Consider the following 26,124-nt stretch of genomic DNA (forward strand, 5'->3'; position numbering starts at 1 on the left):
GGGTAGTCAGGCATTGGAATGCACTGCCCAGGGAGGTGGTGGAGTCACTGACCACGGGAGTGTTCAAGAAACGTTTGGATGTTGCATTGAGGAATATGATTCAGCTGAGAAGTATTGGTAATGGTTGGACTGGATGATCTTTTAGGTCTTTTCCAACCTTGATAATTCTGTGATTCTGTAATTAAACTGAATTGATGAAAAAAAAAAATAATAAATATATATATATATATAAAACTCTATTTCTATAAGCAGAGAGGACAATTTTGGAAAGAAGTGGTACTGCAAAATGGCACGGTGCATTAGGAATCTGCTGGGACTGAGTAGTTGTTGCTTTCTGGCTTGTACAGATATATTTTTTTAAACTTCATACCCAAAGTGAGGGTGAGCTCAATCAATTAATCAAGCAAGAGAAAATTGATAGCAAGAGTCAAGTCATGTTTTCTGGGCAGCGTATTTGTTTGATAATCCTTGCAAGTTGTAGCATTTATATAAATACTTCTTCAAGGCACATTACTCTGCCTGTCATGCTGCCAAGCAACTTGACTGCTAGCAAATGAGGTCTGAGTCATGGTATCATTGCTGCATGGTTTATTACCTCAACAAACTATTGATGCCAAATAAATTGGGCTTCTTACAAAATGAAGTGGCAGAATAAATTGTACCTAGAAAAGTTCAGTGAAAGCTGGGCTCATCTTCAGCTTCTGGCAAAGGCTGCAGCTAATAGCAGTTGATTAAAAATTCTGGTTGTATGACATCAACTGAATTGAACCAGTTGTGGTTATGATAGAGAGGGATTATATGCAAGTATTCTTCATTTTACAGTCATTTATTTCATTTCAGCGTGCTTTTAAAATATTTCATTCTTTGAAATGTCTTTTATTTGGGACAAATTGCGCTTGAGTAGTGATGACAAGCTCAGCAAACAACCATTTCATTGTCCTCAATGGCTTTGTTGACTGTAAATTATGCAAGTCCATTTTGAATGCAGAACTGGAAGTGGTGGTGTACAAAGTGCCTGATTTGGAGCTAAAAGAGGATTGAAGAAATGGAGGAAGTTGGCCCATTTTGATACAGATGCATGTTGTTTAAATAACAAATTTCCTTTAAGGGGAGCTGGATGTAAATAAAAAGGACCGGTATTTACAAAATACAAACACCTTCATTTTAAATTTCACTGCCGTTAAAAAGGTAAAATGTCATTATTGGAAGTCAGATGAGACTGTAAAATAATAGCACAGCTGAGGCTGGAAGCATTTTCTAGTCTAGCCCTCATGTTCAGAACAGGAACAACTAGAGCAGGCTGTTCTACGAAACTGAAGCCTTCCTTAATATGCACATGATCCTGGATTGTTGTCATAAGCATGCCAGCCATTTCCTTTTGGTGTCTTGCTTCAATGTCTATTATAGCTTAACATTTGTTTGAGATGACTTCATGCAGAATAATTTCTTTATCTGATCTGGACTAACTACACAAGCTTTATTTTTATTCCTTAATTTCCTGCCACCCCATTGGTGCAGAGCATTGTCAACTTTCCTTGAAGTTGCATGGATTTATTATTGTCAGCTGATGCATGGCAGGCTCCTTTCAATTGAAATGAAACAAGTGACCAAGACAATTATTTTGGCACAAGGAGACAATGTTAGGCAACAGGTAGTAATCTGTTTTCTTGTCATCCTTTTTGAGGGGAATAAAAATAAATAATAAAAAGAGGATGGGTGAAAAACTCAAAGCAATGATTGCACCAACAGAAAATACGTAAATCTTGTATCTATAGGCTAGTAGAAACAGGTGGAATCCAGGCTGGGTGACTTAGAAATATCAGAGGGAGTATTTGATATTTCAAGTTTGTTTCAATTTTCAATTAATTTTCAGTTGCATTCAAAGACAACTGTGTTTTCAGTATTCAAACAGGAAATTCCTTCTATGCTATGAAAGGGTATGTAAGGGATTTACTCATGCTGTCTTCACTAGGATTGAGTTGCCTCAAGATCTTAATGGGGTAATGTGCAAAGAAGCCCTGTTTCCTTGCAAATCCATTGGCATAGTTCTTATGTAGGATGCTTATAGTTCTGACAGTAGATTTCAAATTGCTGTTTAATCAGTAAAATGGAACTTCCAAAGACAAGCAGTAAAATACTTAAATTGTAAATGACTGTCCGACTCCTATTTTAATTCTGCCCTGTGAGAAAGTGAAATGGAGCTCTTCATGTTCTGCTTCCTGTCAAATTTTGGCTGTGGTATTAAAGCAGTTCTTCTCTGTATCGGTGTCTTATAAGAAGATGCACATACCTTGAACAATATAGCACAGCGTTCATCTTCAGTGCTGGAGATGAAATATGAAATACTTAATATAGACAAATGCTAAGCAGTTTGCAGTCATTACTAATCACAGGCACAACGGGAACTGTGAAGTCAGTGGGCTTGCAAAGGGAAACTGGGTATTTCAGAGCATGATTACTTAGAGTGAATAATGTATTTTATTAATAGATGGTCTCACATGGAAATGCGCCATGCCTACATGTAATGCATAATTGTAAACAGCCATGTAGCTGACCACCTTTTCCTTGGTATTCTGTCCCTTTTGGGAGTGCCTGTGATGTTAAGTCCACTATTTTGGACAGTCTGTATTAAGTCTAGGACTTTCCAGTTTATCAGGAGTTCCCTCTTCTTTCCCTCCACTGTAGTGTATCCATTTCTGATACCACACTTCATGTATATTGTGCTTTCATTCCTGTTGAATTACTGTCTTCTGGCTTTGAAAATGATTCCTCAGCTGTGTGAGCATAGAGAGTACTAGTAAGATCCTGACATGTTTCTGTATAACCATAGAATGACCTGATTTGAAAGGGACCACAATGATCATCCAGTTTCAGCCCCTGTGCTTTGTGCTGAGTCACCAGGCCAGGCTGCCCAGAGCCACATCCAGCCTGGCCTTGAATGCCTCCAGGGATGGGGCATCCGCAATCTCCCTGGCCAACCTGTTCCAGTGTGTCATCACCCTCTGAGTGAAAAACTTTCTCCTGATATCTAACCTAAACATGCCCTGTCTTAGTTTAAAACCATTCCCCCTTGTCCTATCACACTGTCCATCCTTGTAAACAAGCCATACCCCCTCCCTCCTATTTTTGTGCTCTTTTCAGGTATTGGAAGGCCACAATAAGGGCTACCTGGAGCCTTCTCTTCTCCAAGCTAAACAAGCCCATTTCCCTCAGCCTTTCCTCATAGGAGAGGTGCTCCAACTCTCTGGTCATCTTACTGGCCCTCCTCTTGACCTACTTCAAGAGCTTCATGTCTCAGCCCTGCATTTGGCCTTGTTGAAGATATAATTTTGAGCTGATTTCAGTATGTCTTATATAGTAAATGCATTTTGAGGTATCAAGAAAATGAACTTCTTTGTTGATAGTTTTTTCTCACTGATCAACAGTGCTTGCAATGTGTCCAACAGTAAGGAAAGAAAAAGAAGAATCCTGGCTCTTTCTTTGTGTTCATGCTGCTCTGGAAATCTGATCAGTAAATGGAATTTATAGACACATTCTTTATGCATAGGATATTCATATAAAATTGTGGTCTTGAGGCAGTTGTTTTTCTTCAGTTCATGACTGCAGTAGTTTAACTAGAAAATTTGCTTTGGAAGTTCACATGTGATGCGATTGTGGTTTCTGAAGAACTGTCCCTGAAGCATCTTATTGCCAGTTTATATGGGAACAAAATGAGAACTGCTCTACGTGAATGTAATGTGATATGGATGGAACTGAGGGAGCTTTAGAAGAAAATGGGAGGACCTTGCTACTGAGCTGCTATCAGACTTACAGTCAGAAGCCAGCAGCTTCCTTGTTGTTCCTGGCTACTGGAGAGCAGAAAAATAGATTTCTATCAGAAAAAACAAATTTTTTATCCATGTCCAGGTGAGATATTTGCATACTGAAATAGCTAAGGCGTTCTATCCCTTTTAAAAGGGTTATAAAGCAAACCATGCTGGCTTCTGAAAGGTGGGTTGAAATAAAGCTTTATTCTGATGTTGCTTTGATATAAACCGTGTGGCTTTTGGAGCTGGTTAGTTTCTCTGGCACTTTTCCATGCTTTTATTTGAGCAATTAGTGTATGTGAGAAGATCTCTCTAAACAGTAGGAAGATCTAAATAAAGGAGCCTAAGGCACCTAGAAACAGATTGAGTTTAGTTTGAATAGCAAAGCACTGCTAACACAGCATGTAATTACTTGGTGTATTATTCAGACACCTTACAAAGGTCACTTTGCATTGTAGATGTGCAATACCTCAAGATTATGAAATGATTTGTGCTCTTAAAAATTATGATCCTTTGAGGATTAAGAAATAAACTACAAAACCATTTAGAACACACGCATAGATTGGGATGCTGTCCTTGTCCAGTTCTTTTGGTAGTTCAAGTGATAAAACCTATGTATTTTAACAGTTAATATGCATTGCCTTATGAAGTGACATTTTCTAAAACTGAAAGAATGGGCAAGAAGTAATGCCAGTGATGGCAAATACATCTGTCCCTCACTAGCATCACTTGTTCGTGTTTTGTAATCAATGAAGAAGTAAAATGATTCTTAACTTTTTGCTTTTTCCGCTAACTAGATGTGAAATATTTTTTGGAGACCATTCTATTGGGTCAGCACTAGCGATAGTTTAATGCATTTTTCATCAGAACTGTAATGATGTGTTCTGTACGTTGTGAAATGAAACACTTCTCAAAGAATCACATAATGGTTTGGGTTTGAACAGACCTTAAAGATCATTTAATTCCAGCTACCCTGCCATGGGCTTGTTGCCACCCAGAAGATCAGGCTTCCCAGTGCCTGTCCCACCTGGCCTTGAGTGCCTGCAGGGATGGGGCACCCACAGCTTCACCACCCTCCTAACAACTAATCTAAGTTCCCCTCATTTACTTTAAAACCATTGCTCCTTGTCCCATCACTGTCAGAAGAACACTATCAGTTGAAAAAGTAATCTTCCCTCCTGTTTATAAGCTCCCTTCAAGTATTTGGAAGGCTTTAATGAGAACTTAGAATCGTTGAGGTTAGAAAAGGCCTCTAAGATCATCTAGTCCAACTGTCCATCTATCACAAAGAGTGCCTATGAAACCATGTAACATCCACATGTTTCTTGAACACCTCCAGGGACAATGACTCAACCTCTTCCCTGAGCAGTCTGGTCCAGTGCCTGATCGCTGCACAAGCCTTCTCCAGGCTGAACAATTCCACCTATCTCGGTTTTCCTCAGAAGGATGGTGCTCCAGCTCTCTGATCATCCTTGTGGTCTCCTCTGGATCTGCTCCAACAGCTCTATGTCTTCTTTTGTTCTGAGGGCCGCAGGCCTGGATGCAACAGATAGATACTACCTTCCTAACCCTGCTGGTCACCTCTCTTTGTATGCAGCCCTTCCTTTGTCCAGTGATGCTGTTGCTCCATTGTAGAATACCACCAGATTGGTGGCACAGTGTTGGCTGTTTCAGATCACCTCACTGTCTCGTATTTGCCTTAACATCTCATCTGGGAGGATCTGTTCATTATCTTCCCAGGCACAGATGTAACACTTGGAGACCTGTGTAGTTCCATGGGTCTTCCTTTCTCCCTTTCTTAAAAATGAGAGTGATGTTTCCCTTTTCACAGGGACTTCACCTGACAGCCATAACTTTTGAAACATGATGGAGAATGGCTTGACAGCTACGCCAGCTGATTCTTTCAGGATTCTGGAATTGCATGTTGTGTAGTCCCAAAAAGTTGTACTGATTCAGTCTGATTAGGCTCTTTGCTTATTGAGAGATTCTGTTCTTCCAACACCCCTCACAGAGGTTCAGGAACATGAGAGGCATGGGAAGCCTGAATGCCAGTGAAGACTGAAAAAGAGAACTTGAATACCTCAACCTTCTCCATGTCTGAATCCAGTTCTCCCTCATTTATTGAGAGAGCGAGTATATTCTCCTTGGCCTCTATCTGATTATCCATAGTGTACTTCTCCAGTGTTTTATATTCACATTTGATTTTTCTTTCTGTTTTTCATCCTCAGAGTGAGAATGTGAGCCAACAGCACATAGTTTGTCTTAATTGTCCTTTCTCATTTGCCATGTACAGACACACAGGAATACTGGCAGTATGTCTGGTTTATTCTTGATGGCATTACTTCAGTTTCTAAGTCATGGGACATTAACAATGATGACATATGTTTAAAATGGTATTTGATGAAGTCACTGAGCAGATGCCTTACCAACCTACGTAGGTTACTTTCCTTTGTTCTCCTTGGGAGTGAAAATTCTCACAGTGTTAGTGTCCCTGTGTACAAGGATGATCAAAAATAGTAGTAGGTAACCATTAATGGGTAATTCTTGCAGCTCGTGGTTGATTTGGCAGTTGAGTGGAAATAGAGTGCAACAAGAGAAGACCAAACAGCCCAAACAAAATAATAAGTACTTGAATTCTGGACTTTGTGTATTTATTGTTATTCTGACCTGGACATCTCTTATCTTTGAGTACCCAGGCTTTGCCACTTGTTGACTTCAACAGACCATCCTTGAACTATCAATATGGTCAGTTAAGGATTCGCTGTCACAAGAAAATTCTTGCGAGGGGAAACACTGATTAGTTTTGCCAGAGAAATCCAGAGTGCTTCATCTCTCAGAAGAAGCCTGAAGGATTCCATTATGGAACTCCTGTCAGATGGACAGTAGTTGCTGGATGTTTGAGATGCCAAGAGCACAGAGCAGGCAGAAGCAGAAAATGGAAGATAACCTCACTGTAAGACAGACAGCCCTCATTAAAGATTTAAAAGTGAGCCTTGCCCTGCAGCAACAGGTGACTTTGCTCTGCCAGCATCTTATTTTCTAATAGCATAATCTGGGGCTTGGAGTTCAAGGACTGACACATTCATTCTCTCTAAATTGGAGAGATATGGATTTGAAAGATTGGCTGTTTGGTGGGCTAAGGATTGGCTGGCTGGTCAAAGCCAAGTTCTGTGTCAGGGTGGAGGCTGGTCACAAGTGGTGTCCCTGAAGGGTCGGTCTCGGGACTGGTGCTTTTCAACATTTTCATCAGTGACAGATGATGACATGGAGTGCACCTTCTTGCAGACAACACCAAGCTGAGTAGTGCAGTCAGTACATTGGAGTTCCATCCAGTGGGAACTGGCAGGCTGGAGAAGTGGGCCCATAAAAACCTAATGAGGTTCAATAAGGCCAAGTGCATGGGGCTGCATTCGGGCTGCAACAATCCCAGGTATTTATATAGACTGGGAGAGGATCTCCTTGGGAGCAGCCCTGCAGAGAAGCACTTAGGAGTCCTGGTGGGTGAGAAGCTGGACATGAGCCAGCAGTGTGTGCTTATAGCCTGGAAGGCCAACTGTGTTCTGGGCTGCATTAAAAAAGGGGTGGCCAGCAGGGATAGGGAGGTGATTGTCCCCCTCTACTCAGCTCTTGTGAGGCCCCATCTGGAGCACTGCATGCAGTCCAGGGGTCCCCAGTACTGGAAGGAGATGGAGCTCTTGGAGTGGGTCTAGAGGAGAGACACTAAGATGATCAGAGGGCTGGAGCACCTCTCTTGTGAGGAAAGGTTGAAGGAACTGGGCTTGTTTAGCTTGGAGAAGAGAAGGCTCATGGGAGACACTGTGGCCTTCCAATAATTGAAAGGAGCACACAGAATCACACAGAATCACAGAATTATAGGGGTTGGAAGGGACCTCTAGAGATCATCGAGTCCAACCCCCCTGCCAAAGCAGGCTCCCTACACCACGTCGCACAGGTAGGTGTCCAGGCGGGTCTTGAATATCTCCAGAGAAGGAGACTCCACCACCTCCCTGGGCAGCCTGTTCCAGTGCTCCGTCACCCTCACTGTAAAGAAGTTCTTGCGCACATTCGTGCGGAACTTCCTATGCTGAAGTTTCAGCCCATTTTCCCTAGTCCCGTCCCCACGCACTACTGAAAACAGACCAGGTAGGTCTGTTTTCAGACCAGACAAATAGGAAGGGGAGGGTACGACTTGTTTACAAGGGTGGACAGTGATAGGACAAGGGGTAATGGTTTGAAACTAAGACAGGGTAGGTTTAGGTTAGATATCAGGGGGAAGTTTTTCATTCAGAGGGGTGGTGACGCACTGGAACAGGTTGGCCAGGGAGGTTGTGGATGCCCCATCTCTGGAGGCATTCAATGCCAGGCTGGATGTGGCTCTGGGCAGCTTGGTCTGGTGGTTGGTGACCCTGCACATAGCAGGGGGGTTGAAACCAGATGACCATTGTGGTCCTTTTCAACCCAGGCCATTCTATGACTATTTGATACTCAGAGCAGGGTTCCCAGCGCCATGTCCCGATGGCTTTTGGAAATACCTGAGGAGACTAAGGAGCCTCTTGGCAACCTATTTCAGAGTTCCATGCCCTTCATGATACAAAAGTGCTTTCTGGTGCTCAGAGGAAACTTCCTATGTTCCAGTTTGTACCCATTGCCTCTTTTCCTGGTGCTGGGCACCACTTTTGAGAACTTCAATCCTCTTTGCACCTTACCTTAAGATGTGTATGGACATTGATGGGATCCCCCTGAGCCTCCTCTTTTCCAGACTGAGCAGTCCCATAGGTGAGGTGATCCAGTCCCTTCGTCATCTTCATCGCCTTTCACTGGACTCTCTCCAGTATGTCAAAATTTTCTCTTGAACTGGGAAGCCAGGCCCAGCACTCCAGATGTGGCCTCATCAGTAAAGAGGAAAGATCATCATCAGTAAAGAGGAAAGATCACTTCCCTTCACTTGCTGGTGATACTTAACCTGATGCAGCCAGGGATACTATTAGCCTTTGTAGCAACAAGGGCACATTATTGTCTTAGGGCAACATGAACGTATAAGGAATTTTTTTTTAGGTAATGAACACATTGATGTTTTTCTCTTAAGTTTATTAATGTAGCTAAGACCATCAGCCTTGAAACAATCCCAACTTGTGTTTGTTTTAATCTTTTTAGCTGCAGGTCTTTCTATAGGTTTGCTATGTCTGTGGCCACTTTGATTAATATCATTGTGTAATTAGTTTTGCTTTTTCATTTTTTAATACGAATGGTACTTTAAGACATTTGCAGCTTTCCAGCGAACATGTACTCATTTTAATGGGGTTATTTGTTCTTCCATCATTCAACCCATTTCCCATCTTCTTTCTTTCTCAGAAATAGAATTATGCAATAGGCTTTATCTTGTTTTTTTTGTTTTTTTCCCTTTTTTCTTACTGAGTGAAAGCTAATGCTGTGCTTGAGCATTTGAAATTGGTCAGTTGCTTCAGTCAACTTGGGCATAAATTCAGATTTCTTTAAATTTCCAGTGTACACTGTGAAAAGTGGATCCTACAGGAAGTGAGTGCTTACAGACCTAGATCTGGGACACTTTCAGATCCTTCGCCCATCTGTTGCTGACTTGCTTTGTCCTGCAAACTGAACTCCACTATTCTCCCATACGCATCCACTCCCTTTTATTGAACGGATCTTCAACTTTCACCTGATGGTTGTGTCTCTCTGAGTTTATGGAACTCCTTGCAGTTTTCCTTCCACCCAATAGCTGCCTGTCCTATCTTCTTGTAGAACACCGTGGTACCTTGACCTCTTGTCTGCAAACTGCCATGCCTTTCCATGCTCTTCAGTTCATGGGTGGCTTGTTCATTTTTCTTGAATTTGAGCAATGTTATTTATCTTCCTGTCATGTATTTAGTGTTCCAGTGCTTTCTCGTATTCATGTCTGCTATAAATATTTTCTGCAGGTCAACCTGAAAGCTAAGTTTGAGCCAGGGAAGGCCTTTCTGGCTTCAACCAGGGAACAAGTTGTTGCATGTCTTTTCATGGCTTTTGTGGTGATAATTATGGAACTGTTTTAATAAGTGAGCAAACTACTTCCAAAAGTTTACACAGATATCACAAAATATCCTGAATTCGAAGGGGTCTGTAAGGATCATTGAGTCCAACTCGTAATGCTTCTGTCCCAAAGGATTAATTACTCTCCCAAGTTATGATACCAGATTATGGAATCAGAACATGTGCCAGAATCTCTTGTTTTCTTTAGGATTCTTTTGCAAGAGCATTCTGTTATGATTCTACTCACCGGTGTGTATTTGTTAAAAATACATAAGAATCCTTGTATGTTTTCTCTCCCTTTATGATGATCTGACAAGTTAGATGAGCAAAAGCTGAGAAGAAAGAAAACGTGAAACACGGAGGAGCTGGGAGGTCTTCTGACTTAGTTTGCATTTGTATCTTAGTAGTTACTTTTCTTAGGAATAGTTTGGTGTCCTTTTTTCCTTTGCATGGTGCTTTCCTGTGAAACCATGGGGAAGGTGACTTAATTTCTAAAAGGAGACTAGGAGCTTTAACCTTTAAATGTCATCGGCTATTTGGAGATAATTTGGCTCCAGTAATGAAAGATATATAATTTATGAAACTTCAGATCCCCCTGCTACTTGAAGTAGGTAAGTACAATGAAATCTAGTTTCCATGGAGTACGTAATCACAGCTCCGGATCCAAATGAATCATTTCTAGACAGTAGGAGCATTTATGGACTTCCTTGATGACCTAGAAGTGCTGTTCTTATGTATTGCAGAAATACACGTGGGAAACAAAGCTGTCTAAAATAAAAGGTGGAGAAAGTCTATCAACTAGTAGTGTGGAGACGACCATATAAATAAAGCAAACAGTAAACTTCCTTTTACATGAGCTTAGACTTATACAAAGTGATTGATTCTTAATGGTTTGTTACTAGTAAAATTGTAAGTGGACACTGAAGGATTTTGCACAGCTGAATACACTGAGTACTTCCAAATCAGTTTGCTTTCTTGAATCAGAGGCATTCTTTGCAATTAGTTACTTTGGTTTTGATTTTTATTCCCCGTGGCAGCTGAGGAAGATTGTGAGGACTCTGCACCACGAATACTAGAAACAAAATGTCATTTTTCCTACACTGTTGTCTTCTAGTTTCTGAGAAGGGGAAAGCAGTAAGACTTACGACAATGGATTAACACTATTGGAAGTGCCATTCAGAAGGAAGAAGCCTTCATCATCCTCCATGCTTCTCTGCCTGTATTTTTTGTTGTTTCTTTTATTGCTGATGAGGGTATATCTTCTGAGAATCAATGTGTGGGTGCAGTACTGCTGCAGAGTCCAAGATCTTTGCTTAAGGAGGAGGAGGAGCAGCGAAGGTTTTGATGTAACATAAGGTTTCATTATTTAAATTCTGTTTCTTTACATCTGTTCCTGGAGGAAACCTGCTTTTCAGTAGGAAATGTTCCACGTGGCTTTTCCAGCCGAAAAACACGTGGAGTACGCAATGTAGGGGGAGAATAAAAACCAACTCAGCTCAGTTTTCTATATGGTTTTTATTTTATTTATGCACCAAATATTTGAGCAATCCCTAAAACAGAAGAGAAAAAAAGGTGTTGGTTTATCTCCCTCTTGCCAAATGTTTCTGAAATTACTGTTGCTGAAGCCTCATTCTGCCTCAAGAATGCTGGCTTGCGTTGATCGGTAGATAAGAGGTATGACTGCCCACCCTCAAAGCACAGCTGGACTTCTTAATCATTTATTGTGCAGAGTATTTGTTCAGAAATAAACACGTGACTGTACAAAATGTGAAAACTCTGCAGCTCACACAACCTTGTTTGGCAGTGCTAGAAATGTTTCGAAGAGATCTGAGTAGCACTAAATGTTATGACACAAAAACAACTACTGTGGGTGTGTCTCTCATTCTGTTCTTGGGTTTGTCTTCCCAGATCATCAGCATCTGCACTGCCTTCCCAGCTGGTTTTTTAATCTTTATTGCATCTCAGCCCCTAACAGACTTGAAATTATAAACACTTCAAACGGAAGCATCTTTTCATGTACAGATTGAATCTGTTTTAGGACAGATTCCTTTTCTCTCATTTCTACCAATGTTTATTTTCTTCAGGAAACCAAATCTGATAATAGAATCATGGAAGAGAAGGCTAGAAGGGAATGGAGGGGTCTTCTGGTTTGCTAATCAAAGGCAATTTGAGATGAAAGGAAAAAACCCAATTCATATAGGTGCTCAGTGATACTCGTGGTTATGTTCTCCTATAAATTAGCATCAATATAAATTTTCCATAGCTTAAACTCCTTTATCTCCATAGGGAGGATTATTCCTTTTCTTTTTTTTGCAGCAATCCTCTGTTCATGTTGTCTCCTTTCACTCCAGTAAGGACCGAACTAGTTAAATCTTTCATTAGATGGTGTGTTCCAGGCCTCTCTCCACTTCTGTGTAGTTGCTTTTGGACTTCTTGTTCTATGCCATTTGGGATGTGCTTTGCAAAAACAGGTTGAGGCATTTAAAATGCTAAGCAGGATAAAAGGCTTTTCTGTCTGTTTTGTGGTGCTGTGACTTTCTGCAGATCCTTTTCTGCTGTAATGCTCCTTAATAGTTGGTTTCCATTACAGATTTGTATGGTTGATTATTTACAGCCAAAATTGCACTTTGCACACAACTTAATTCCGCTCCATCTGATGCTTTTAAGCCTGTCTTAGTTTTCTTTCAAGGTAATTTTTTCTGATCCAACTAAGAAAGTATTTGCAGTCTGTATAACTTAATGGGTACCTGCATGTTTAACCAGTTTACTTACAGTTAAAGAAATACTTAATAGATGATACCTGTTGTTTTGATACTGTCCTGACTCAAATGTGTATCTGATACATCCTTCTGATTTGATGTCACCAAAGCATTTTCTTATACAATCTGCCTATGGGTACATAGTAGTATCTCACACTGGCTGGGCTGCTTGGGATGGTTTGTTCATGGCAGTCATTAGCTTTGGGTACTACAGTGGTGCAGCACCTCTTTTAGTCACGGTTGTCTGACCAAGTCTGACACGTTCTGGACGAGCTTTAAACTGTGGTGTAACATGTGTTACATTCTGGGTGTTTGTAACTACGGAACAGGGAGAAAAATCCCTCAGGAGTACTTGACATTGAGTTTATGGGCCTGTGGTTTTCTGAGGTCCCCTTCCTACTTCTAAAGATAAAATCAGCATCCTCTGCCTCTTTTCCAGTTTCATAAAGACACAGAATTTCCCCAGTTGGAAGGGCCTCACAGGAATCATCACGGCCGCCTCCCGGCTCTACACAGAACAACACAAAACCCAAACCCTGTGTCTGAGAGCAGCGTCCAAACACACCTTGAACTCCATCACTCCCACTGCCCTGTTCCATGCCTGCCGCCCTTTGGTGCACAGGCTGTCCCTAACCCCCAGCTGCCCCTCCCTGACTGCCTGGGACCCATTGCTCTCCCAGAGAAAGGAGATCAGCATAGTCTTTGAACCTTAGCTTTGATTCTTTATTTCTTTTTCTGCAATTGGCAACAGTGCCTTTGTGGCTTATTGGCTATTTGATTTTTATTCTTTTGTCTGTTTTCTGTTTGTGGTTAGAACGAACAATTGATCAAAACAATTCCTTGTGAAAAACATCAAGTGTTTGCCTGTTAGAGGCATAGCGCTGCTGTGGATTGAGTATTTGTACTAAAGGCAGCTAAGTAGAAATAAAGAACCTGCATAAAAGTTTAGCAGCCCCACGATTCAGAATTAAAGGTACCGATAATCTAAGATCACACGTTGAAAATCAGAATTATAAACTAGTTGAAGTTTGCAGGGATCCATCTGGCCCAACCCTGTTCCAGCAGGGACACCCAGAGAGGCTATTGGAGATCTCCAAGGAAGTGACCCCACAGATTTTGGGCACCCCGTGCCAGGGCCCTGTCACCTGTATGGCACAGAAGTGCTCCTGGTGCTCAGTGGCAACCTCTTGTGTGCCGGTTTGTGCACTGTGCCTCTTGTCCCGGCACCACTGACAGAACCTGGCTCTGTTCTCTCTGCACCATCCCCTCCGGTATTAGTTGATGGGATCCCTCCTGAGCCTTCCCTTCTCCAGACTGAGCAGTCCCAGCTCCCTCAGCCTCTCCACAAAGATGGGTGCTGCAGTTCCTTTGTCATCGTGGTGTCCCTTTGCTGGACTTAATACCTTGCTGGTGCTGAGCAGAAGAGAATCACACAGATAAGAAACGCTCCTCTTGGTCTGCTGGCAGTGCTCTGCCTGATGCAGCAGATAATTGCACATAAGTGCTTTGTTGAGACAAAAGAAGAGTTTAATGATCTTTCGAACTACTAGAAGTCAGTAAATGGAGAAAAATGACAGGCTCAGTTCAACATGGGAAAGGCAGTCATTGTCACTGATTGCTCAAGTCTTCATAAAACGCAGTTACCTTGGAATTAGAAGTAAGACATGTATGTCATGGAAGACAGCTAAGAGAAACCTCATATAATAAACAAAAGCATGAGGTATGAAGCAGAGAATGAAAGAAGACATTACACTGTTCCTATATGGACAGGGAAGCTGCTGTCCTGCAGAGCTGTGTCAAGGATTGAACGTAGTATCTCATGTAAATACTGCAGAACTACTGAGTATTCAGAGTTCAAAAACAAAACAAACCGAAGGCACAGAAAACTCAGATAAGAATTTGAGTATATTTGAGTTTATCTTGAAAGGAGAGTTAATTAGAAGGGGCATAAGATTAGAAGCTGCCTAAAGTTGTTTGTCAAGAAATTGCTTTTCTATTGTAGGACAGTGAGGAGGAGACTGGGAGGGAATATGAGATGGGAAGTTGGATTTGATCTTCCTATTGCTTCTGCAAAAATAGAATAAGTTCTGCCCAGTCCAGTAGGGGTACCTGCTTCTAATAACAGCTATTTCTGTTCCTTTCAAGTAGCAAGCACCTAATATAAATTATATATCTAGCTTGGGCTGCAAATAGAGATGTGTATGAACAGGATAGGAAGTCAGCCTGGCAGTTTTTCTCTCACAAAGGATATAAAATTGAATTGTTAAAATTTCACTTCTAAAAGGTGCGTTTTCTTCCATCTTAGTACATAGTGGACCACTACGCATCACAATCTAAAATGGCTGCCAGCTGTACGATCTTCATGACCATAGGCTGAACTTTTACAAGGGAGAGTTAAGTTCTAGCTACCTGGTTTCAGATGTAGCACAGATATATTTCCCACAATTATTAAAACTGAACATTTCTTTCAGTTGAAATGTATTTCAGAATCGAGACTCGATGCTTTTGCAGCAGGTTTGTTAAGTCAGAAAATGTCTTCTCTGAAGGCTGATTCCTGTCATGGCACTTACTGATTCCAATCCGAACATTTTGTTGCTTTGTTCCTGGCATTATTTCTTGTTATGCCCATTTTTGCCTTTTAAAAGGTTTCCTAATGGACCTCATATACTTTCTCTATGAAAGCAGCATTTGTGTTGTGATCAGATATTTTCTACCTTGTGTTTCTCCCAACAGTTTCTGGTTTATTTGGTGCTGATAAGGATTACTGGATTAAATGAATCATTGGGTTCATCCCTCGTGTAAAATAAAAACTGTCTAAAATACCAAAATAAATTACAGTGAACGAATATTGTCCCATGTTTTTTTTTTGCAGGGTAGTACTTTGAGGCAACAAGAGGTGAATCTTTTGTAAGGAGCGGGAATCCTTTTATCCTTTTGAGAGCTTCGTTAGGCACAGGGGCAATGAGATGCTGCTGCAGTGGGGCAAGGGGCAGCTGGGGGGGCTTCTATAGGAGCCAGCAATGGGCAGCCACAGCTCAGATGGTCACAGAGAGCTTCCCACAGACCCGGTAAAGGAGCAGAGGCTGCCATCATTCACAGCAACAGAGCTGGCTGGGAGCGCGGGCTGCTCTGCCAAGGACACAATGAACAGAGGGAGAGATGTGCTCTTTGTTCTGCCTGCCCCAGTTGCTCTGAGATTTTTTTGTTTTCCTCTGTAAAACTTCGGGTTCTGGTTTTTGTTCTAGCAGTGCCTGGGGAGGGATTGGGTTTTGTTCAGCTCCAAACTTCTGGAAAGCTTCCTGTGGGGAAGGGATCCAGACACATCATTTAAAGCTGTGGCCAATTCTGGGTTCTTTGTTCAGCTCCTGTCCTTCTTAGCCTAAGTGGTTTGGGGCATGCACATGTGATAATTTTTTTTAAATGATGATTTCCCATAGCAAATCATGGGGAGTGGTGGAACACGTGTTTGTGAAGTGAGGGAAATGATCTTTTTGACTCCTTGTGTCCAATTTGCTCTCATACTGCTTCTCAAAGCATTTCTCTTGAAGCATCCTCACAGATCTTCAGTATTTTTAATACAAATGTGAAATTTTCCACAGTCTCTGCTACCTATGCTGAAAATGGAGGTGATGTATCTGCTCTCGCTGATACATTCATCCATAGCTTACAAGTATGTCTTCAGGAGTAAATAGCATTGAGCGAAACCCGAGCTTTAACTTTGATGCTTACAGTGCAAAAGAATCTTTTGTTTGAATCTGTGTTTGGGAATTTACACATTTATATAGAAGGCATGTGCTTAGACCTACATATGTATTAAAACATTGAACCCAGTGCTTTTTGTACCTTTCTGTAAATACAGCAGTGTTTTGTAACTGACCATATGCTGATAGTGTAGGTACCGGACAGACAGAAGTCTGTGCAGAAAGATCAATGTTGGTGCATTTATCCCATAGGGCAACATCTCACTTGAGCTCCTGTATTGATTCCTACAGCATGACTTCTTTCTGTAAGGTCTGCCTCCTCCTGTGTGCTTTGGTGATCTCTTCTTCTCTTAGGAATTTTAATTATCGAAGGAAAATTGGCCTGTTTTGGAACAAAAAGGCTATGAGGCCCAACTGTTTTATGCTCAGAATGCAACTGCTTCATTGTAAGATGGCAATCTTGATCAGGAAAAAAAATACGGATTTTCTTTATCATATTTTATCTTAGAAAATCAGCAGTTAACTTGAGCCTCTGAATGATAACCTAATTCAGGTGGAAGGAAGCCGAATGTCTCCCATCCAGCCTCCTGCTCACAGCAGGGCCAGCTATGGGGTCAAAGCAGGCTGCTCAGGTTCCTGTTGGCGCTGGATAACCATCTCCCTCTTATGCTGCTCTCCTTCAAGCTGATAATCAGCAAGTTAGCAGATCTGTGAAAGACAAAGATGGACCTCGAGAACTGAAAGCTGCCCAGTGTATGATTGCCCACCTTGAATTAAAATTAACTGCAGTTAACGCATGTTACTATCATTTCATAAAGCCTTAGGCTAACAAAGTGAGAAGCTGCAGGCTTCTTAACAGCAGCTCTGCTACTCTGAAGTTTGTTCACTGTATGCGGTCTTGCAGTCTTTGCAGGAGCCCAGGATAATTTGGGCCATGATGAATAACTGTTCCTCATGAATAAAATCTTTGTCCTTTATTCTTTTCTTGCAAGTCACAGATCTCGTAAATCAGATGCGTTCCTGCTATTTTCTTTTTTCTGCATCACACATTCATGGGCTTCATTGCTTCATTACTGAAGTAATTTGTGACAGAAAAGCTATTACAGAGGTATAGCACCTCTGTATCTAGTGGCAATAGTGAGCTTAGCCTAAGGGTGTGCCAGGATGTTCATGGTACCTTCACAAGGCTTTTGCTGGACAGGTACAAATAACTGAAAGGAGCGCTGTTGGTTTTTGGTGGTCACTGATGTTAATTTGCTAGTAGCTGGAGGCCAGTTTATGTACCTTCGGTTAGAGATGTCTGACTCAACTAGCATGGCAGAGCCTTCGGATAGACTGGGAATGCTTCAATAAACCAACTTAAAAGCTTACAATTACAGATGCTTTTGCTATTAATTAGTTCATTATGAACAGTGGCAAGACTCAATCTCCCTCTTGTAGTTTGCAGCTGATGCTGTATCTTAAGCAGCTTGAAGTGGAGTGCTTTTTCTCATGACAGCATCTGGCAGTTGGTTTATTTGCTGTTGTTTTTTTCCCTTTTTCACTCTACTTTTGTCTTTGCATCTCCAGAGCAAGAATAAGTTCTGGTGTTCAGCTGAACTCAATGAAGCAAAATATGAATGTTGCTGTCTATTCATTGTTAAATTCTGTGCTCTTCTTGTAAGTGTGCCACCAACATTTTTCTTCCTCTTGTTGCTTTATGGTTCATTTCTGCTTTGGTTTGGTTCAGTATGTGAAATAGCATTACATCAAACAGTACTTGTCCCCTAGCAGCTAGGACAGGCTTGAAAAGCATTTTATCTTGACATTTTTCCCTGTTAATGCCGTCTAAATTTTCTCTTCTAAATAACCAAAAGACCTATATATAATATATTTTCAGCTTGCACTGTCTTTACAGAGCACTTTCTCAATTGTTCTAACAAATGAAGAAGAGTCAGGAGAGATTACTAGTAGCAGGAGCATTATAAACCATTGTGGAAGGAGAACTCCAAGTCTGCTAGGAAATAAGTATAATAAATAAAAGTCCTGGTGAATAATAATTAAATTTTATCCCTCAGTGGAGGGATATGGATGCCTGGTGAAGCAATGAGAGGATATAAAGTGCAAACCAGAAGTTATTTCCCTTTTGAAAGCAGCATTAGAACGGATGGATAACTGAGGCAAACACAGAAGCATAAACACTGTTTTTCATTTCACTTGGATAGACTATGGCTGATTCAAACAGCTCATGGGAGAGAGAAGCAATGGCTCCTGTGGATCTTAGAGGCCAAACCTGAATGAAATTATCTTCTCTTACAAGCTGTGGTCCGCTTGTCCTCAATTTGATTCACTAACAAAGGTCACAAACCCCAGATGCGTTGGGCTGGTTTTTAAGGCCTGTGAAGCATAGCACACACGTTTAGCAGAAACCTTTGCTCAGATTTGGTTTCTAATGAAATCACAGAAGGAAGCTGAACGGCGGTGACACTGCGAGGCTTTGCAACAATGAATAATCAGAGATAGCACATTGTGTGCTTGTGTTGCAGATGAGTTTGTCTTTACTGTTATAACATATGCGATTTTTCAAAGTCTTGACATTCGTGGCAAGCACAGTGTAGGAGATTGTGGATGCATACGGAATTTCTGGCTGACTGACAATCAGTCTATTTTTAGGCTGAAGGGTTACAGAGTGGAGCCTAACATGCTTGGAAGAGATCTTAATTTAATTCCATCTGAAAACGAGTGATTTGTATTAGCATGAACACAATTTGTACATGGCTCCGTGGTGCGTGTTTTCTATTAGAACTGGTTTTGCAGAGTGGCTAAGTTTAGTGTTTGGGCATTCGTATGATACAAAAACAGCTCAGCAAATTGTGATCTTTGACGCTGTTGCTCACAGAACGCTCTTGTGAGCTAGGTAAGTGTTTCTATTCATGTTTTATAGATGGGCAGTCAGAGGGACTGAAATAGCTCTGTAAATTTAGCTCCCAAATCCCAAGCTTCTGTGCATTTATACACCGGGAATTTGAATGCCTAAAGAAGAACTTCACAAATAGGAACACTTATATTTGTGGATCTTGGTTTGAGTCACCTGTTCAGAGTCTTACAATAAGGCTGTGATGGGCTTTCCGGGCTGCTCAAGTTGCATTCCATCCCTTGGTAGTTGTGCCTTTCTGCTGTGGCTGTGGAGTCAGCTATAAACTATCTAAATTGTTTCTATTCAGATATGGTGTGTATCTCCTGCTACGAATAAATAGGTGTAAACAATTTTATGCATATTGCTTTTTGTCGGTGGCTCTAAGTTGGGCAAGCTTTAAGCAATAGAATCATAGAATCATAGAATTAGCCAGGTTGGAAAAGACCTTGAAGATCATCAAGTCCAACCGCAGCCTAACCGGTAGCCTATCTCTTAAAAAACAACCACAAAACAACACCACAACAACAAACCTCTGCTATATCATATCCCTGAGTACCACATCCAAACGGCTCTTAAACACATCCAGGGATGGCGATTCAACCACCTCCTTGGGGAGCCCATTCCAGTACCTAACCACCCTTTCTGTAAAGAAGTTCTTTCTAATATCCAACCTAAACTTGCCCTGGCGCAACTTGAGGCCATAATATGTCTTTGAACAGTCTAAATGCAGCGCTTCACTGCGCGCTGTCTAGAATTGTGCTTAAAAAGAAATTTCAGTTCTTAATTCAGACTGGTACCACTATTGAAGAATAAATATCAGCACAAACTTTCTTCTCAGTCTGTTTCTGCAGTTCAGATTTAAAATGCATTAATTTATTTTTAGAGTTTTGTGGCTCTTTTGTTACCTGCAAATGAAGGAATTTTTAAAATGAAAATGTAATAGCAACAACAAAAAAGGAAGCTTGAAGCTGGCGAAAGACAGTCAGATACCTCCCTTGTAGGTACCTGCAGCCCGCTGGCACTCTCGCTAGCAGCAGCAGATGTTGCCACTGATAAACCAGCGTTACAAAAGACTTGGGAGTGAGAAGTTCATTTCCTTGGACGCCCTGTTTGTGATGAGAAAAATAACTGATCTCTACCAAAGAATGGCTCTTTGTGTTTGCAGGTTTCATCCAATACAGGACAAACTCATAATGGGAAGAATTTTCCCAGCTACTTAGTGAGGAGGAGAGGTGACTGAGTGCTGAGGGACAGAAATCGTTAAAGGAAGATTCAGATGATTGATTTTAAAATTATTACTATTATTATTTTCTCCAACAAATGATTTTAAGCTCTCTTCTACTTACGTACAAAATGCAGTGAATTGTGAGCTGATGTCTGTAGTGAGATTTTAGGAAACAGGTTAATGCAAAGACGGCAGAGAAAGACCTAGGGGTCCTGATAGATGAGAAACTTAACACGAGCCAGCAGTGCTCTCTGGCAGCCCGGAAGGCAAATGGGATCCTGGGCTCCATCAGGAGAGGGGTGGTCAGCAGGGATAGGGAGGTGATTGTCCCTCTCTACTCTACTCTTGTGAGGCCCCATCTGGAGTACTGTGTCCAGGTGTGGAGCCCTCAGTACAAAAAAGATATGGAGATTTTGGAAAGGGTCCAGAGGAGGGCCACAAAGATGATCAGGGGGCTGGAGCACCTCCCCTATGAGGACAGGCTGAGGGAGTTGGGTTTGTTCAGCCTGGAGAAGAGAAGGTTGCGGGGTGACCTCATTGCAGCCTTTCAATACCTGAAGGGAACTTACTCCCAGGAGGGGAGCAAACTCTTTGAAAGGGCTGATAATAGCAGGACTAGGGGAAATGGTTTTAAGTTAAAAGAGGGAAGATTTAGGTTGGATGTTGGGGGGAAGTTCTTTACTAGGAGAGTGGTTAGGTCCTGGAACAGGCTGCCCAGGGAGGTTGTGGATGCCCCGTCCTTGGAGGTGTTCAAGACCAGGTTGGACAGGGCTCTGGGCAACCTGATCTAGTAAAGGCGTATGTTTGGTGGCCCTGCTAGGCAGGGGGGTTGGAACTACATGATCCTTGAGGTCCCTTCCAACCCGGGTCATTCTGTGATTCTGTGATTCTGTGATTCTGTAATGCAAAAATGTAACGGAACATCTTCTTTAGGAGCAATAGGCAAATGGCACTAATATGGGTGACACATAGGTGAAGGATTTGTGATTTTGATTTCATATCTCAAAGGATAATTGGTGAACAACATATTGTTCCTTATCCTCCTTGCAATGATACTCACACTGCATCGATACGGAAATGAAGCCTCTTCCACTAGCATATATGGCTGTTACATATTCTGCTATTGGCTTCTGCTAGCTGACTTCATACAGCACGTTCCTAGGGACAGGCCATATGATTCTATTGACTGGAATAAGCAGTAACTGATTTTTATACACTATTTTACTTAACTTTGAGATAATTTGGTATCTCCAGGCATGTAGGGGTTAAATTTGGAGGCATGTAAGAAGCTCATCTTTACTGAAGAATCGGGAGATGACAAAGCAGAGCACAAGCAGATCAGCAGTGAGTGTAGGCTGAAAGTATGGCGAAGTTCAAGCGGTATGGAAAGGGGGTCATAGCAGTAACCAAGTGAAACTAAATATGTATTTTATGTAACAGCAAATATATACAGTATATATAATAAGATATGTTACGAAAATACAAAAATACAGTTTCTCTCTAACTTGGAGATGATAAATGTCACTTTGAAGAATTATTGTTTGTCTGGGGTTAACATCTGGGTGATTCCACGAGTGATTTTGCCATGACTTGGACCGTCATTGAGTAATTAATCTTCAGTTTCCAGTTTCCTGCTGGGAGCTGGAAGAGAAATGTTCCAAAATAAATGCAATAAATGTGGGGCTTTTTTCACAATGGTTTCCTTCTATGCTTGCATGCAACAGTTCACAGACACTGATTCTGAAATATTTCCTTATAAGCGTGCAGTAGGACTACTGTATGTTACAAGTAATCTTTACATGTAAGGCTCGCTGCTGCTGAGGCTTGGTTTGGTGCCATGCCATTTCTATTGCATCTCCTGTTCCTGTGCAGTAGCTTGGATGCAGTCTTGGAAATGGCTGGGAAATTCACGTGGGGAAAAAAGAAATCTGCGTGAAAATGGAAGTTGCCTCTCTTGTTCTCAGGAGTAACCTGTGTTAGGCTTCACCATTGGCAAAGAAAATGGAGTTAGTGACAGGTTTTCTCCAGGCTGGGAGTAGGAGACGGATAGATGACTTTGATCTCTAAATATGATTCTGCTGGAGCACGTGACAAACACTGTGACAGTGGCAAGGCTGATGCATCCTGTGAATGCTTTATATATGTTGCCATGAATTAATTAAAGGCTGTAAAAGATGGAACAGTCATGTGATTGTGGTGATTTAACTTAGCCTTGGGGTAGCTTAGGTGTGAGAAATGCAGACTGAAGTGAAGCATGTCATCCAAAAGGGTGGACTAAGGGTGCATTAAGCATCAGAGCAAAGCAGGTATTTCTATTAAGTTTTATTTTTGGTAAATGAGAGTTTTTCAGAGCACCTGATTCCAAATGCTGCACTTTTTGAGATGTGTGCATGATCACAACGTGATGCAAACTGCTCTCTTGCAAGGAGGAGAGCTGTGGATGTGGTGTGGGTCAGACCAGCTGTGGGGCTTGCAGGCACCAGGGCAGCCAGGTGACCTTCCTTCCTGGAGAAAAGAGACTTCAGGTGAGAAACAGTGCCGTGCCATCCTCTCTGGTGAGTACTTCTACAAAAGGCATTTTGTTTTAATACTCAGTTGGAAAGAAAATTCATCTGTGCTCTGGATATGTTGGTTTGTTAGCTCGAAGTGCTGGCTGCCCTGTGATAATCAAGTAGCTCAAATATTCAGGTGCTGTAACAAACTGACTTCTGCGGCCTTTCCTTTTGCATATTCCACCTTGCAGGATGTGGGTTGTTTATTAAGCTGCAAGCTGCCCCGTACACTGCTTCTGGCTGCACAACCACCTTCTCAGCAAATCACATCCCCTGTGCTTCACAGCTGCTGCCATCCTTAATGCGCGTGCAGAATGTCTCCTGGCTGTCTGAGCACAGATCCCAGCTGGCATCACCTCGTGGTTGAGCAAAGCTTCCCCTCGCTCCCAGTGGTGTTGTGTTGCCCTCTTTCTCTGTCTCAGGTGTTCGTATCCGGAGGCAGGGATGTGGGGGCAGCAGCACAGCTCAGGGGAATGAGACAGCTGGGAATCTGCCCTGCTCCACGGCCAGGAAGGACAGCAGCTGTGACACTTGGGGGCATGGATGGGGTCTGAAAGGGGTGGGAAGCTGGAGGGGAGTGGTGAGTGGGAGAAGGAAAACAACAGCTCGCTCTTATCTTTATCCAAAATGATACATGCCAAGTACTGAGATTATGGCGGTAACGGGTTTAATGATTGACCTCATTGTGGGTTTGCCAGCAGAGAACTTGTTCTGTTGCATTTGCTCCAAGTTCTTGCATCAAACTTCACGGCCTACTGAAACAAAATGATGTAGCCTTACAAAACGTTTTGATTTTGGTAGCTCTAGCTTACAGATGCTAAAGGACTATGGATAGTCACACTGCATTTTAAAATACTGCTGTTTTACCAGTTTTTGTCAATGTTATGATTAACATCTGTATACCCTTAAAAATACTGCACAGGACTTGTGTGGTACTGGAATATCCGATAGGTAGGCAAATACTGTGTAGAAAAATGGGTGCACAGATGGAAATTCCCAGCACCAGAATTAGGAGCATTTGGAATTGAGCAGCTGTTTTATTTGTGAGCTATGACTGCTCATCTCTGTGAGAAGGTATGTGAAGGATCTCCTTCCGTCACCTTTGCCTCTCAAGGCAGATTCCAAGGTCAGGGAGCTTTGCCTTTACATGTTTTGTGTTAGGTTAGTTGTTAGACTTTCTGCTTTGTGCTTGTTTTTAACTGCAACAAACTGTTAGCAGCTTTTTATAAAATGTAAAGGTCAAGCTTGGTGCTCTTATCTGCATTGTTTACTGTTATACTTCAAGCAATTGCAGAAATACGGGTTGGTATGACATGACAGTACACACTGTGGTTTTTCAGATGAGAGAGAACTTGAATGACCTCTCCTGGATCATCTCAGTTTAATAGGAGATTTTGGACAGGTCCAACTTCAGCTCTGAGTCTGATAAAAAAAGGTTTACTACTATCCCCATCCTTCCGAGTTTCACGTTCCCTTGGAGACGTGCGGGAAGAGTGAACAACATGTCTCCTCCATGCCGGTGAAGCAGTGGAGGCACTCCCCACACACATCATCACAGCTGATGTTCTTCCTTTGTACGAGAGCCTGGAGCACTCCAGATTTGGAGGGAGCAGGATGGGAGGTCAGAAAGTGAGAGGAAATGCAATTTGAAAGGGTGGGGGTAATACCAAAATTTCAGCGTGCAGTTTTGACAAGGATGTCTGCGTCTGCATTTGTCATGTATTAATGGTGCATTTGAAGTATGGCCTGTAGCTATAAATGGAGTGATTGTTTAATTTAGCTTGGTTTGAGATTTACTTTACCAAGCTAAATTGCCACTATCTAGCAAAACATCAAAATACTTGAGGCAAGCAGGAACATCTACAGCAAATCTGCAGTAAACAAAACTAGCTATCCCAGAAATCCCATATGCTTCTGTGTGCAGCAGAGCTAACGAAGCCTTGTTTCCCATAGCCTTCTGTGCCTGCCTGTGCCTAGGAAGCCAGTGGGTCTGGATGCCTTTCTCTGCTGGCTGAATAAATCCCTTACAGGCACTGATCAACCCACAGATGAAGGCCTGACGTATGGCCTGTGCTGGGCCTGTCAGCTCTGTGCTCCTTGTGGCACGGACAAGTCAGCCAACTTGCCTTTGTGGCAGCAAGGCCAAGCAAATGGCTTTGGAGATTGTGCCCAGCCCTTGTGCCGTGCCTCGTGTAGGAGCACTGCTGCACCTATGTGTGTGGCCATCAGACCCTAAACCTTCTAGTGAAGTTGAAGAAGGATGGGTTGGCCTGATTGCTCATCACTGAAGCATGGTGATACGAGCTCTTCCTTCTGTGACCTTGGGCTCATAGGCTGTTGGTTTTGATCATTTTGTTGTGAGGTGTTTTTTTTTCAGCACGTTTTGAAGTACTGAGAAGACAAACTAGTGAATGGGTCACGAGGATTCATATTACATTCTAGAGTGTAGTTTTGTGATGTGGAGAGAGTACTGTGACTTTCTGAAGGCCACAAGCTCTGGCTGGTTATGTGATCAATGTTCTAAGCCAATGTACATCAATGGTGTGTGGTTTGATCAGGAATTGTGTACATTTTCTGGGTGCAACAACAGCGTTTTGGGGCAGGCTAGCTTACCCTGTGCACAGTCAGAGCTAAATCTAATCTGTATTTGTATTGGCTTGGACTGGATGGTTACAGAATTAGAGGTTTAGCTTTGTCACTTTGGACCTTTTTGCTTGATGTTTTTCCCTTTCAAGTTTCACAACCATGTTTTATGTTGTAACTGCACGGAGCGGACTTTTGCTGTGTAAGCGATGAAAACTAATTACAATCGTTGGAATTAAAGCAGTTAATATAGCTACATCTAATAACGATTCTGTTATGACCCTAGTGGGGAGAATTTATTTCTCACATTTCTCACATTCTCACATTGGTGGAAGGAACAAGACAACCAGCCAACCCAGGCAGCAGCTTTCAGCACAGGGCTGGAACATGGGCTTGGGAAACTCCACGGCTATTCTGTCACTTCTGAAAATCAGAGTGGCGTGATGCTACATTGGGATTGTATCTGCCTTCTGAAACTGTGTAGCTACACATTTAAAGTCTGTGTTTTCTCCTGATGTACTGGAAGGAGCAGAGCTTGACTGAATGTTAAACCTTTATTTATACTGAAAATTTGC

The 26,124-nt window shown here is 42.0% G+C and overlaps 1 protein-coding gene across 2 annotated transcripts in view; it reads left to right on the forward strand.

Moving 5' to 3' along the window:
* MBOAT2 (membrane bound glycerophospholipid O-acyltransferase 2) overlaps positions 1-26,124 on the forward strand; it is an 86,695-nt gene that overhangs the window by 25,898 nt on the left and 34,673 nt on the right. Inside the window, exon 1 of one of the 2 annotated variants that reach the window (XM_072332343.1) lies at positions 22,910-22,969. The exons of the other annotated variant lie outside the window; for it this stretch is intronic. The gene's annotated coding sequence lies outside the window, so the exon portion shown is untranslated. Of the gene's footprint in view, positions 1-22,909; positions 22,970-26,124 lie in introns of those variants that run through there. 2 annotated transcript variants of the gene reach the window in all.

Source organism: Excalfactoria chinensis, chromosome 3 (assembly GCF_039878825.1).
Source record: "Excalfactoria chinensis isolate bCotChi1 chromosome 3, bCotChi1.hap2, whole genome shotgun sequence".
NCBI classification, from domain to species: Eukaryota; Metazoa; Chordata; class Aves; order Galliformes; family Phasianidae; genus Excalfactoria; species Excalfactoria chinensis.